The sequence below is a fragment of the Tamandua tetradactyla genome, chromosome 3 (assembly GCF_023851605.1).
Source record: "Tamandua tetradactyla isolate mTamTet1 chromosome 3, mTamTet1.pri, whole genome shotgun sequence".
Lineage (NCBI taxonomy): Eukaryota > Metazoa > Chordata > Mammalia > Pilosa > Myrmecophagidae > Tamandua > Tamandua tetradactyla.
Window position 1 is genome coordinate 13,686,035 of NC_135329.1, and position 14,776 is coordinate 13,700,810.

Genomic DNA, 14,776 nt, shown 5'->3' on the forward strand with positions numbered 1-14,776 from the left:
AAATATGGTTTTTTGTTTGTTTGTTTGTATCTTCTGTTTTTGTTTTTTTTCTTTTTCCTTTTTATATATATATATATTTTATTAGTATTATTATTTTAATTCTCTTCTCTATATTAACATTCTATATCTTTTTCTGCTGTTTTGCTAGTTCTTTTCCTAAATCGATGCAAATGTACTAAGAAATGATGATCATACATCTATGTGATGATACTAAGAATTACTGAGTGCATGTGTAGAATGGAATTATTTCTAAATGTTGTGTTAATTTCTTTTCTTTTTTTTGATTAATTAAAAAAATTTTAAAAATTGGATAAAAAAATAAAAGCACATAGTAGATTCAGGAAAAAAAATAAATAAATAATAGAGGAAAAAATGTTAAAATAAATTCAGTTTGAAATACTAGCGATCAATGAAAGGGAGGGATAAGGAATATGGTATGTAAAAATTTTTTTTCTTTTTCTGTTTTTGTTTTATTTTTCTATTGCCTTTTTATTTCTTTTTCTGAATTGATGCAAATGTTCTCAGAAATTATCATGATGATGAATATGCAACTATGTGATGATATTGTGAATTACTGATTATATATGTAGAACGGAATGAGCGTATATTACGGATGTTTGTGTTTCTTTCTTGTAATTTCTTTTTAATTAATAAAAAATTATTAAAAAAATAAAATAAAATAAAAAAAAAAAAGAATGATACAGATGAAAGAAGGAAAATTCCTACCAGAAGCAAAGCATTTTCTAGAGAGAGAAGACATTGTGCCAGGAACTAGAGATACGTAACATTCCAGAAATAGGTAAAAGCAACTTCCAGTTAAAACTAGGATGAGGTGAGCCCAAGACTATTTCTGAGCAGAGGTAAGGGTGGGCACAGGGAGCGGATTTGAGGAGCAGTCCCAGAAATTGAACAATCTTTAATTTTTGGGGAAGCTTAAGTATGATATAGGGGCATTTGAACAGTGCCCTACAACCCTCGGTTATAATCTGCAATGTTACCCTATTTTATAATAGGGTACCTAAGCACAGAGGTAAAGGAAAGGGGTTAGAATCAAAGATTTGGAATTAGAAAGGACTTAAAGGCCATCTGGTACAACCTCCTTGCTTTTCTAGAGAAGCAGATTGGAGATCAGTGTGGGGAAATGACGTATTTAAAGTCTTACTTTTGAAAGTCATGAGAGTCTAGGTCTCTGGACTTCAGTGCTCTTTCCCGTGTATCCTTCTCATTAACCCACTGTATCCTTTACCCTAAAATATACCCTGTGGCCAGGTTATGTAGCTCAGGAAACCAGAGGCACAGAAAGGGAGAAAGGGGCCGATGGGAGGTCCTTGGAAGGAGACATTAGGTTCAGTTGGAAAGATTCATAAGGAAGTGACCTTTGAGCTTGGTCTTAAAGGGAGGGAAAGAAAACACTTGCTGACATGGCCCTGCAGGAGTTGAGGTGCAGAGGACTGAAGGCATGGAGGCAGGCATCAATGAGCAGGGGGGTTAGCTGTAGAGTATGGTGCATGGCGGGAAGGCTGAGAAACAAGGAAGACTGGATGATAGTGTTTGTGGGACATGACCATAGACAGCACATAATTTCTATTGAAGATTTTCAACTTTATTTTGTGGATAATAGGGATTCAGAAAAGATTTATGAGCAGGACAGTGATGTCATTGGCATAGGGCTTCAGGATGATTCACCTGGTATGACGTGAGAACAGGGGGATGTTAATATAACCTATCACACCCTACAGCCCCAGGCCACATCAGGGCAAGACTATTAAAGGTCCCTATGAGGTGTTTAGCGCTTGATGGTGGTAAGGACGGGTGTGAGGTTGGGGCTGGGCCCTGGGCTCACCAGGGTTTCAATACTATGTTGGTCTGTGCAGAGCAGGTGAGGATCCTGGAGGCCTTTCTCCAGGCATTGTCCTGCTCTGGACCCTTTGGGGTCATGGTCTGAGTTAGGTCAAAGCCAGTGCTATGTCCTATGAGGCCATTTTCACACAAGACTTTGTTCCAGTCTGGGACCCATTTCCAGTGGGCAAAAAGTTGGGTTGAAGCCAGTATTTTTTTTGAGATACTGAAGGAAAGAATGTGGGCAAAATGAAGGCAGTGCCTCTTCTTTCTCAGAAAGATTGTATGCATGTGCACATGCGTGTTTGTGGGCACAAACATGCCACACACAGAGAGACCTGGGAAATTCAAGTTCCCCACACAGGGGAGAAAATTATGCTGAAGGTCTTGGGGCTGGGAGCTATTCCTGCATCACTGCTTCTCCTTCCTGGATGTGGAAACACATAGAAACTCTGCCCCGGTAGTTCAGTATCTCAGCATGGGACTCTTTCAAAGCTGACTGGAAGATGGATTATTTTCCCAGTTCTAATATGTGAGATGATGTTTATATGAATTTTATTTTGTGCAACCCAAGTATCAATGAGAGACCCAGCTTATTTTCACTCTCAATGAAACCATAGTTGAGAGTATCTCTTCATCAGAAGCTTTCCCCTGCCAAAAAATGGAAAAAAATACATTTCATAAGCTCCTTGGGATATTGTCAGCATAAATCTTTTAAAGTCAGTAAGAATTTATCTCTCTTCTCCCTCTTTTCTGTTTCCTATTTATTTTGCTCGGAATAGCTTGAGATTATGTGAAAGCTCCTGGGATCCTTTCTAATTAAAAAGGATGGCCTGGCATCATGCAGAACTGCCCCCAGTGTGGGCCAGGAAGTTGTGGAGAAGCAGATCAAAAAGTTCTGCTTCTTTGATCCTAGAATCATGTTTTCCTTATTACTGGATTGTGTTGATATGCACAAACATTAAATATGGTTATTGCTTTCACCTCTGGTCACCCACATAGGGGATGCTGCTCTCCTCTCAACTAGTAGGTCTCAAATTATGAGACAGAAACCAAGGGGCATGGACTTTGAGGTCAGGTAGATACTTACATACCCAGGCTCTGTTTCTACCCAGTTAAGAATTTCTATACACAAATTATTTAAACTCTTTAAAGCTTCGTTTGCTCAAGCTTAAAATGGGTATAACCTACATCATGTGGTTGTCATGAGAATAGAGGGGCTAGTGCAATGCCTGGCCCAGAGTAGATGTGGCATAAATGTTGGTTTCCTGTTTGGGGGGCTCCAGCCCTCTCTAGCTCTATCCAGCATGGAGTTTGGAATCAGAAGGACTGAATTGGAGCTCTAGCTTAGCTCTGCCACTACCAAGCTTCCACTGTTCGTAAAATGAAAGGGTTGGATAGAGTCTCTCTAAGGACTCCCACAGCTCCAAACTGTCAGTAATTCTATCTGCCTGCCTAGAATATTATCAGTCTAAAGGAATCATGTCAAGTCTCCAAGCTCCCAAGTCCTAAAGACTTCCCCCAGTTTACCCCCCTTGAGGGTGCTAAGCCAACAGTTTCAATCAATTGGCCAAATAATCAGTGAACTTTCCTGCTGAGAAGTGAACTGCAATTCTCTGTCTTGCTTGCCTCTCTCCCCATTTACACAAATACATCCCTAGGAAGAGCTCCTGTCCTAGTGTCATTTCTTTCTGCAGATGCTTCTGCTATAGGGGCTGCTACCTCTTCTAGATGCCTGTCACCCAGCACAATGTGTGCTCAATAGTTTTAGAAATTAAAGTAATAGAGGCACCTGGCAAGTCAAATAGTTCAGAATACCTTATAATGATAATTTTAAAATCTAACCTAAAATCTTGATGCCCCTACCAAGTCCCATGGCCCAAAAGCAACATTATTAAAATATATTTAATTTCTTTTGTTGTTATCTTTAAAATTTTAAATATTATGATCATACCTTTATAGTTCGAAGTAATAACTTTAGATTATTTACTGTACAATAAGAAAGATGAGGCTTTGGCTCACTAATAATTGATCATTTTAAATCTTTACTTTTTTACTTCTATTATTTAACAGTTTAATTCACATGATATGTTTATTACTTGTTATATCAGCTTTGGACAGCATCACTGGACTCCTTACTGTAGGAAGAGGCCACTAGTCTTCCTTCTTCCTTGTCCTTTTCCTTTTCTAATTCCACTTGCCAAGACAGCTGTGCTTTTCTGTTAATTGTCAAGGTTGTATAAGAATGATGAAATCTTCTGTGTTTGATTAACAGGTTGGTGCTAAAGGTTGAAAATCAATAAACAGAGTCTTTATAATGATGAGTATACATTTTTTTTTCACTGCAGTGGATAAGGGTTGTATTTATAACCTCCTTTACAAGTCCGATAGTACATCCATCCCACTCCAAGGAAAATGCTTCCAGCATCAAAATCAAATGGATTCATTTTCTCACTTTCTGTCTGTCACTTTTTCTTACTTTTTCTTTCTGGCTGTGTGAGTCTCATTTTTACATGATCGATTTTCAAAATTGTGGCATAGTTTAAATTTTTTTATATATATTTGAACCAGGACTTTCTTGCACAGTTTGTTTTCCCAGCAGTTGCTAATTACTTTTCTCTGTGTTAAATTTTATATCTGCCTTTTTTACCATATCACTCACATGTCTAACTTGAAAATTGCTTCCCCCCTCTTGAAACCTTCTGACTTCCCTTATTAATGTGTACTGACCAATGGTGGATCTCCAGTACAGCTACTATCCTTGAATTTCTTTTCACTGGTGTTCTAGTTTGCTAGCTGCCGGAATGCAACACACCAGAGACGGATTGGCTTTTAATAAAAGGGGATTTTTTTGTTGGTTCTTCAGAGGAAAAGCAGCTAACTTTCCACTGAGGTTCTTTCTTATGTGGAAGGCACAGGATGGTCTCTGCTGGTCTTCTCTCCAGGCCCCTGGGTTCCAACAACCTTCCCCGTGGTGACTTCTTTCTGCATCTCCAAAGGCCTGGGCTGAGCTGCTGGTGCTGAGATGAGGAATGCTGAGCTGCTTAGCAGTACTACATTGCAATCTCTCATTTAAGCACCAGCCAATTAAGTCAAACATCACTCATTGCAGCAGACATGCCTCCTAGCTGACTGCAGATGTAATTGGCAACAGATGAGGTTCATGTACTGTTGGCTTATGTCCGCAGCAACAAGATTAGGTATGCTCACCTGGCCAAGTTGACAACTGAATCTAACTAACACAACTAGATTCTTACATTGGTCCAACCAACCTCAGGAAACTTTCTCAGGTGGATATGGTACATTCCACATTGGACTTTCAGAAAGTCAGTGCTTGAAACCAACATGGTGGTTATGCAGTTTAATCCCTTGTTATATTAAGAAGAAAACCAAGAAGCAAAGAAGTTAAGGACTTGCCCAAGGTCACACTGCAAATTCGTAATGGATCTGGGATTAGAAGCAAGGTTAATGGGCTCCTTGTCCACTAGGATACCTGATATGAGCCTGCCCGTGACAGAAGTCTACAATGAGTTTTTCTGTTAGTCACATGTCAGTTGCCCCCAGGAATCACACTTTCTTTCTCTTCCCTCTCACAGTTTGAGGATCAGACCCTGCAGTCATCTCAAGTCTTTCTATCTGATTGTCCTTGGGAGGTCACAGATTCTGGGTAGGTGGAGCACAGATGGACAGGTTCATCTTTTGAAATCACCATGGGGACTTCACATGGCCCCACAATGGACAGGCAGTATTTGAGTCTCCCCTCTGTTCAAGTGGTTTTATGAATTGGCCAAAGCAAATTGGGAACACTGAGTGTGTCTCCTAATTGCTTGTTTTTCAAGTTCAAATACTTTTGCCCTGTGTAACCTCAATCAGGTCTTAGGATTTAGAGCAAAATTTTGAATTTCAGAGGAAGGAATGGGTGGGATCATCCCATTGGCATACTTGGCCAAATAGTGGGATGATTTAGGAACAAAGGAATTTCAAAGGCTGCGAGGTCCAACCCTTTCATCCTGCACGTGAGTAAACTCAGCCCAGAGGGGGAGGAGGGCTGTGCCTGAGGTTCTCGGTGGCCCCGCTGTGTTAGGACCCAGGTGTCCGGCCCCAGCCTTGCACAGTCTCACCATCTCACTCTGTCTTTTGTCAAATAAGTGAGATTAGCTCAGCTGCTCCGCACAACCAGGGCATAAATGTACCTTCATTTGAAAGCACTTCGAAGAGAAATGGTATCCGTTTTTGAGATCAAATGATTAGAAAAGCCAAATGTGTTCATCTGGGGAGGCAAGGGAAGAAGAAGGAGCTGATTTTTCTTGACAGATGGTATTACTTATCTTAACACAATGAATTCAATTGTAGCCTAGAAGTAGCAGTATGTGTGCATGTTTGGCAGACTCCAGTAAGCCAAAAATGCGAAACAATCTCTCCGGTCACACTCCAAGCTAACTGGGGCAAAAGTTCCCTGGAAATGGTAAACATATTTATGTTTTGCGTATGTAGATGTGTGTATAGTAGATGTGTGTGCGTGTGTGTGTGCATACACACCTGTCCCCTTTCAAACATCTGACCCTGTGAAAAAAAAGTAAACCTTTTGGGGATTTTTTTTTTAAAACCAGCGTGTTTCATTTAAGAAAAAGGGAAAAAGCCAATAATCTCTGCATACTGCATGTGTGTCCTGGAGTGTCAGCAAGAAAGATAATAAAAGGCAAAGCAAATACATAGAAGGAAACAGGAGCAAAAGTGCTGAAACCCCCCTTTTTCCCCCCTAAGAGTTAGTTCATTTTGGTAATCCTCAAGAAAAATAGAAAAGCACCTGACTTAACAAGAGGTACAAAGGGAAAGCCAAATGAAAACTAAACAATTGGTTTAACTCAGTGAGAAATGGAAGGAAAGAGAGATAAAGGCATGAGGGGTAGGGAAGGGGACCAAAATGCTTTCAGTGTAACAAAATCCACTTTGGAGAGAAAGAAACACACGGTCGAGTTTTCCCTTTTCCACTTAGGTGCTTAACTCTGCAATCAGATTGTTCAGTTTTTGTTTTGTGTCCCAGATGTTAGGGTATAAAATCTCCCATGTTACTTTTTAAATTTTTGCTGAGAGGTGGCAAGTCTTATTACTTTTTTTTCTGTGCATTTCATTGTTTTTTTTTTTTAATTACAAATTTAAAAACACAATTTTCCACCCCTTTCTTTGTAGGAGTCCCACAGGATCCCAGCCTCACAATAGGTTCTAATGTCCCACATGTCGTGCCTGTGAGAACCCCCCACTCCCCCACCAGCCCTGGTAAAGAGCAAGCATGAAGCACGGGCAAGCATTAGCAACCAAGCCACGCAGAAGATAAGCAGAGGGGAGGCTGAGGACCCACTTCCATGATGCTCTGGGAGAGCTGTGCAGGGCACCAGGACAGTTCTGCTCAGCCCTTTCCTCCTTCAGACAAAGAAACTCACAAGCAGCAAAGGGAGGTGCTGTCGGAGGCAGGCCGGGCAGGGCCAGAGGGCTGGGCTGGGTGCAGAAGGGTCTAGAATGAATAGTTAGGCCTCCTAGCTGTTTTCCCACAGCTTACCTTACTCCTCCCCATTCCCACCAATACATTCTGTGCATGGCAGCCAGAGCCATCGTCATAAACATAACTTAGTTTGTCACTCCCTTGTTTTGAACTCTTCAATGGCTTCCCACTGATGGCAGATTAAAATTCACATTCCTCACTAAGTCTAATGAGGAAGGCCCTGGGGACTGACACGTAGCAGACACTGAAGGTTGACCCACACAACTCCTGGACAACTTCTTTCTCTCTTACCTTCATCTTTTACTGATACTCAAAAGTTAAAACTAGCCTCCCTTGCAGATAGGAGTGGCCATAAAACACAGTTTGAGCCAATAAAATGTAAGAATTGTGTTGGTAAGAGTTGTCAGATTTAGCAAATAAAAATATATGGCATTCAGTTAAATGTGAATTTCAGATAAGCAGTGAGTAAATATTTTTAGTATATCTCCCAAATATTGCGTGAACAACTTGCATCTTATCTGGCAGCCCTATGTGCTGGGAATCTGAGGGGAAAGTTCCCCTTCTTGCTTCTTTCTTCTTCTTGCCTGGAACTGTGGACATAATGCCTGGAGGTGTGGCAGCTATCTTGTGACCATGAAGTGATAAGCATGCGCATGTGGAATAGAAAGGTAAAGAGAGTTGGGTCCCTAATGGCATCATCGGGTATCCACACTAGTGTTGAATGGCCTGCCTCTTGTCATGAAAAAAGTAAAATAAAACACCCAAGATCTTCAACTCTCAAACCCACTGTAGGGAGGCCATTTGGTTTTTGAAGCTGAGGCTCTGTGAGGACAGGGAATTTGTCTGTCTTGTATCTTCTTTATTTCTAGTGTCGAACACAGTGCTGGGACAGTGATTTCTCAATAAACATTCGGTGATGGTATAAAAAATATTTAACAAAAATAAGTAATTCATATTATCTCTTTGCATCTTCTACAAAACAGTACCATATTTATTTATCTTGGGGAGGACTTTTTTCCCCCTTTGAACTGACCTGCAGCTTTAGAAAAGAGGTAATATTTTGCAATACAAAACAAATCAGTTTTAAAAATGCTTGAAAGTTTGGACTGTTAAGAGCAATGTTTCTCAAGCTGTGGTTTGCAACCCATGAAATCAGTTTAGTGGATCACGACCAGCATTAAAGGAAATGAGTGAGAAGGTGGACGAGAAGGAGGAAAACAGGAGAAGGAACAAATAGAATGGAATTTAAAAATATCAGCAGTGCACCTTTCTTTTGGGAAATAACATCTGCTGATCTATATGCATAAACACATTTATTTATTCTGTGTTATGATGTAAAAGGTATATTTTTCACTGTGGATCACAGTAAATAGAAGGAAAAAAGATAAAGCCAGGCTGAAGAGGAGGATTCAAATTTCAAATGTCCGAAAGTGGAAATTACCCTGGCCCAGTTCCAGTCCCTGAGCCACCTCTCATTATCTGGTCAACTTGGAGAAGAAGCAATTTATTTGGACAGCATTTTATGATTTGTAAAACTCTCTCATACAAACAACCTAACAGCAACTCAGTGAAGTTGATGCTGTCCCTGGTTGTAGCTGCATGTTTAATACAGGAGCCCCTAGTCATATGTAGTTATCGTGCATTTGAAATGTGTCTGGTGCAACTGAGGAACTGAATTTTTATTTAATTTATTTTTAATTCATTTAAATTTAAAAACTGATACTTGATTTGGTTATTGGAAAAATAGATTTGGAATAACCTGGCCATGGGAATCTAATTTTTCAACTCTAAATTTTATGAAATACAGATGAAGTATTTCAGATGAAAATTTAACATTCAAATTGAAATGTGCTGTAAATATAAAGTACATTCTGGATGTCAAAGACCCAGTAGAGCTAAAAAGAACATAAAATACCTCGATAATTTCAACAGTGAGTACATGTTGAAATGATAATATTGGATTTATTGGGTTAAATAGAATATATTATTAAAATTAATTTCTCCTGCTTCTTCTCATTATTTGTAATGTGGCTTCGACAAGATCCAAAATTACATTTTAGGCTCATATGATCTGTCTATTGGACAGCACTTTTTTAAGGATAAAATGTCTTGCCCCAGGACACAGGGAGCGTAAGTGCTTCAACCGCTGTTACAATCCAGGTCATTTCACTCCAAATCCATGGCTTTTTTTCCCAATCAACTACAAGAAGGCACCCTTCTCTGGGCCTCACCATTCTCATGTTCAAAGAGAGCGAGTGAACTGGAGGGTGATGAAGACAATGATGGCTAACAGGCATCCAGTTGCCTGCCACGCCCTGGGCGCCGTGTTGGCGTTTTAGAAGCACTACCATATTTGACTTCCTAACAACCCTATAAAGTAGGCACATTATTGTTATTCCTGCAGATTAGATGGGGAAACAGGCTCAGAGAAATGCAGTCACTAGCCCGTGAGTGGCTATAACATCAGGTCAAGGTGATACAGAGGGAGAGACTCAGAGCCCAGGAGCCCAAGCACAGGGAACTGAGCAGTGCACGTCCCCTGGGCTTTGGCCCTCACCAAGCAGGTGGACTCCACTTGGGGGTCACATGTAGCTGTATCTCCTAGAGTCCTGGAAGCTTCATTTCCTCTGGGAAATAATGGCTGCTGATCTTGCTGCTGATTCCTGCACTATTAGGTAGAATGCTCCACACTCACAGTCTTTGAATGTAGAGATAAAGCTCAAGGAGGTGACTTTGTATCTGAAAAATTTTCAACCAGAAAATTGAAATATAGACTTCATTACTATGGGTGCTTATTTAAAGATCTACTTGCAATGTGAGACTAAATTTCAATAACAGTCTTCAGAGAGAAAGACAAATCATGCTTTCCAGGGATATTATTTTTCTTTCATTACAATGCTCCTGTTCATTATTAAACACAATTTAGACAAAAACAGTAAGAGAAAAAAATGACCTCAATCTTTCTAGTTTGTATTTTTTGCTCCTCCATAAGCATAGGATTTTAAAATTTATAATTCCACTAAATACATTTTTTCTCCTACTCTTCCCCTTAACAGTATGTTATAAACATTTTCTGGGTATTTACTTAGACTTTTCAAACATTTTTACAAATACTTACATAATATTGCAATAGTGGATTTACCACATTTCAAACTATTTATTTAGATGACAATTAAGTTGATTCCAAGTGTTCGGTATTGTAGATAAAGCTATTCTGCACATCTGAATATCACAATCTTACAGGAGAATAATCTACTGTGGTGGTTTGGAGCTTTATGTTCTCCAGACGAATATGTCTTAAACTTAATTCATTCATATGGTCTGAACCCATTGTAAGGAGAACCTTTTGATGAGGCTACTTCCAATTAAGGTGTGGACCACTTCAGTCAAAATGGGTCTTAATCCTATTACTGAAGTCCTTTATAAATGGAATGAAATTCAGACAGACAGATTAAAAAATCACAAGAAACAAGAAGCTGAAATTCACCTGAACCTGGGAAAGAACTAAGAGACCAGAGAGGCCTCCATTTGCCTGGGCATGTGACAAAAGAACCAAGGACCAAGGATTGCCAGCAGCCAGTCCCAGAATGCCAGTCTTCTGGGTGAAAGCATCACCTTGATGATGCCTTGATTTGGACATTTCCTGGCCTCAAAGCCATGAGTGATTAAATTCCCATTGTTTATGCCAAAATTTTTTGTGGTATTTGTTTGAGCAGCCAAGGAAACAAAAACATCTACCAACATGTATCAAAAACCTTAAATTATACATATTCTTTGACCCCGAAATTCTCTTTCTAGCAATTTACTCTAGAGATAGGGTTATATAAAGACTTGTTTGCAAAGCTTTTCAGCATTATTTATGGGAACAGATATTTAGAAATAGCAAATGTCCAGCGGTTTCAGATGGTTAAGTAGAGTCTGATGCATCAATATGATAAAGTATTTTAGGATGCCATTAAAAATATTGCCTCAAAGAATGGTTGAGGATTATTAAATTTGGTTATAATCACAATGACTTTCTTTCGTTGAGAACCAGACACATACATATTCAGGATCTAATGCCATCCTCAACAATCTTATGTGTTTAGTGCTGAAATTGCCATCTCCTTCACACAGATGAGAAAACAAACTTAGAGGATGATTCAGCTTCTCAAGTCCACACAGATTGTAATGGAATAAGCGTCAGAATCAAGACATGGACCTGGAAGTCTGTTTCCAGGATTTGCCCATTACCCATTAGCACTGTGCTCAGCTGAGTAATGCCCCCCCTCACCCCAAAGATCCCCAAGCCTTAATCCCTGGAACCTGTGAATATGTTACCTTATATACAAAAGGGAATTTGCAGATGTGAGTAAGTTAAGGATCTTGAGTTGGGAGATTATCCCGTATCATCTGTGTGGGGGACTAATGAAATCATAAAAGTCCTTATAAGAGGTGAGCAGGAGGGTCACAGAGGAGATTTGAAGACAGAAGCAGAAGTTGGAGAGGTGTGGGACCCTGAGTCAAGGAATGTGGGTGGCTTCCAGAGGTTGGAAAAGGCAAGGAAACAGATTGTCCCCTAGACTTCTGATTTCAAGAATTATAAAACAGAATATTTGTGTTATTTTAAGCCACTAATTGTGGGGAAATTGTTACAGCAGCAATACAACCACCATAGAAATACTTAGAATGTTCATAGTCGACCATTAGAAGGGATGTATAAAAGACATTATAAAACAGACATTATGAAACAGCATGGATGCTATGACTCTGATTTAGTGGAATTAAACAAATAAATATTCATAAGAAAGAAACACCTAACGGTATTCATGCAAATGTCAAATGGCTAACTCTGGGCAATAGAATTTCTTTCATCATACTGTTTTGAATTTGTTAAAACATCTATTACCTTTGAAATTAGAAAATAAAGCACAATGACTTGTAGGCAGGATTTTACAAAGCACCTCTGATTGTATCTGTTCCCTGCTTCCACCACTCACATTGCTTTCAGGATGAAGTTCATGCTACCTAAGCATGGTGTTTTTAGTTTCCTTGGCTGACCAAGCAAATACCATGCAATTGGTTGGCTTAAACAATGAGAATTTAATGGCTCACAGTTTTTTTGTGTTTTTTTTTTTAACTTTTTTTATTAATTAAAAAAAATTAACAAACAAAATATTTAGAAATCATTCCATTGTACATATATAATCAGTAATTCTTAATATCATCACATAGTTGCATAGTCATCATTTCTTAGTACATTTGCATCGATTTAGAAAAAGAAAGAAAAAGACAACAGAAAAAGAAATAAAATGATAATAGAGAAAAAAAAGACTATACATACCATACCCCTTACCCCTCGCTTTCATTTACCACTATTTCAAACTGAATTTATTTTAACATTTGTTCCCCCTATTATTTATTTTTATTCCATATGTTCTACTCTTCTGTTGATAAAGTTGCTGAAAGGTAGCTCACAGTTTTGAGGTAGGAGAAAGTTCAAATCAAGGCATCATCAAGTCATTGCTTCCTTCCCAAGCCTGGCATTCTGGGGCTGGCTGCCGGTGATCCTTGATCCTAGGCTCCTCTGTCTCCTGGCCTCTACATTCTCTCCTGGGATCCATCGAATTTTGGTTTCTTGCTTCATGTGGCTTTCTCTGTCTCTCTAAAGTTCATTAAACTTAAAAGGGACTCCAGAAATTGGACTAAGACCCATTGTTTTTGAGGTGGGCCACACCTTAACTGATGTAGCCTCATCAAAAGGTTCTACTCACAATGGGATCATAGCCACAGGAATGGATTAAATTTTAGAGCATGTTTGTCTAGGGTACATAGCTCCAAAGCAGCTTTGGCAAGGCAAAGCAAAGCGCTATGATCCGGCCCAGCCCGGCCCCTTCTCCAGCCTCCCATGCAGCCCCTCTATCTCTACTTGATGCTCCACTTGTCTCATAGACTCCATGCTTTCGTCTATGATGTACCTTTTGCCTAAAATGCCTTACCTTCTCTTCTTTCTTTTTGCCCTTCTTCCCCCAGGTAAATTCTACCTACTCTTGAAGACTCAGCTTGGGATCATTTCTTCAGAATGATCATTTCTTCCAAACACTTAGGCCTAGCTACATTCTTATCGCCTGCATGTGGCACACCCTGTGGATGCCTCCTGTATTTACCTTCTAATATTGGGATAGCCCAGGTCTGTATCCCCTTGAGAGCAAGGACAGATCTTTTTCATCTGCATACACCCAATGCCTAGTATACAAATGGAGCCCAATATTTGTTAAACAAAACTGAACCCTTGATTTATATTAAGCAATTGCCTACTAATAAGATTCTCTATTTTGTCTATCAGTAATGCACAGCAGTACCTATTTGTACCCTTGCTAGAACTGGGAATTATAATATTTGTTGTTTCAATTTGCATTTCTTTAATTACTAGTGAGGTTGAATCATTTCCCCATATGTTCTTTAATTAGCTATTTCTCCTCTTTTGAGAATTGTCTGTTGATTTCTTTTCTTCAGTTATCTACTGGAGGCTTAGGATTTTCCTCATTGATTTGTGAAAACTTTTTAAGGCTAGGCTATTAACCCTTTGACTATGGTATGCGCTAAAATAAATAAATCCCATTTATTCTTTACTGTTTAATTTTGCTTTTAATATAAAAATTAAAAAAATTTTATGCAATTAAACCTTGTATGTGAAGTTTATCAATTTGATTTTTTATATTTATGAATTTAAGTATCATATAAGGGCTTTGCATAGTAGTCCTTTCATTGATATTTGATAAGAACAATCACTTTAAAGGCACATCAATTGCTTTATGAGTTTAGGCTAGGAATTAAAAGCATAATTATGTTCAAAGAAATCAATAAGTGAAAAGAAATATATAAGTGAAGCTCAGTGAATTTGTATTGTAAATTGAGCTCTCTTTAGGACTTCCTTAGCTAGTAGAGCTCTAAATTTCAAGTGTGATCTAAATTGCAAAATAATAATTCTAGCCTGGAGAAGAAGATTTAATAAAGATTTTGAAAACTATCAGCACTCAGAGCACATTGCCCATGGATGGGTTTCATTTGGTTCACATCTTGGCCTGCTCTGGTTTTTCAAGTTGAATTGGTTATCAACGTTTAAAAGTCAGGAGACATCAATCACGTGAGTATGTGGATATCCAACTGCTCTGGGTGAGAAGAAAAAAAGAGAGAGACAGACATCTGGCAATACCGGGCCTGTTGTTTGGATGGTAATACATTGGCTAGAGCTGAGAAGCCATTATCCAAATGGACATTGCTTTCTAGTTCCCTACAGTCCCCACCATTCCCCAGTGTCCCCTTTATTGAGGCCAAAGGTCAGTGGCCATCTATCATCTTGCCCATGGCTGGCTCATTTCCCTCCTTTACTTTATGTGCCAGGCTGCTGTGGGCATTTGAGTCTTGGTTTAGGGCATTAGGCCAGGCTCCTGGAAT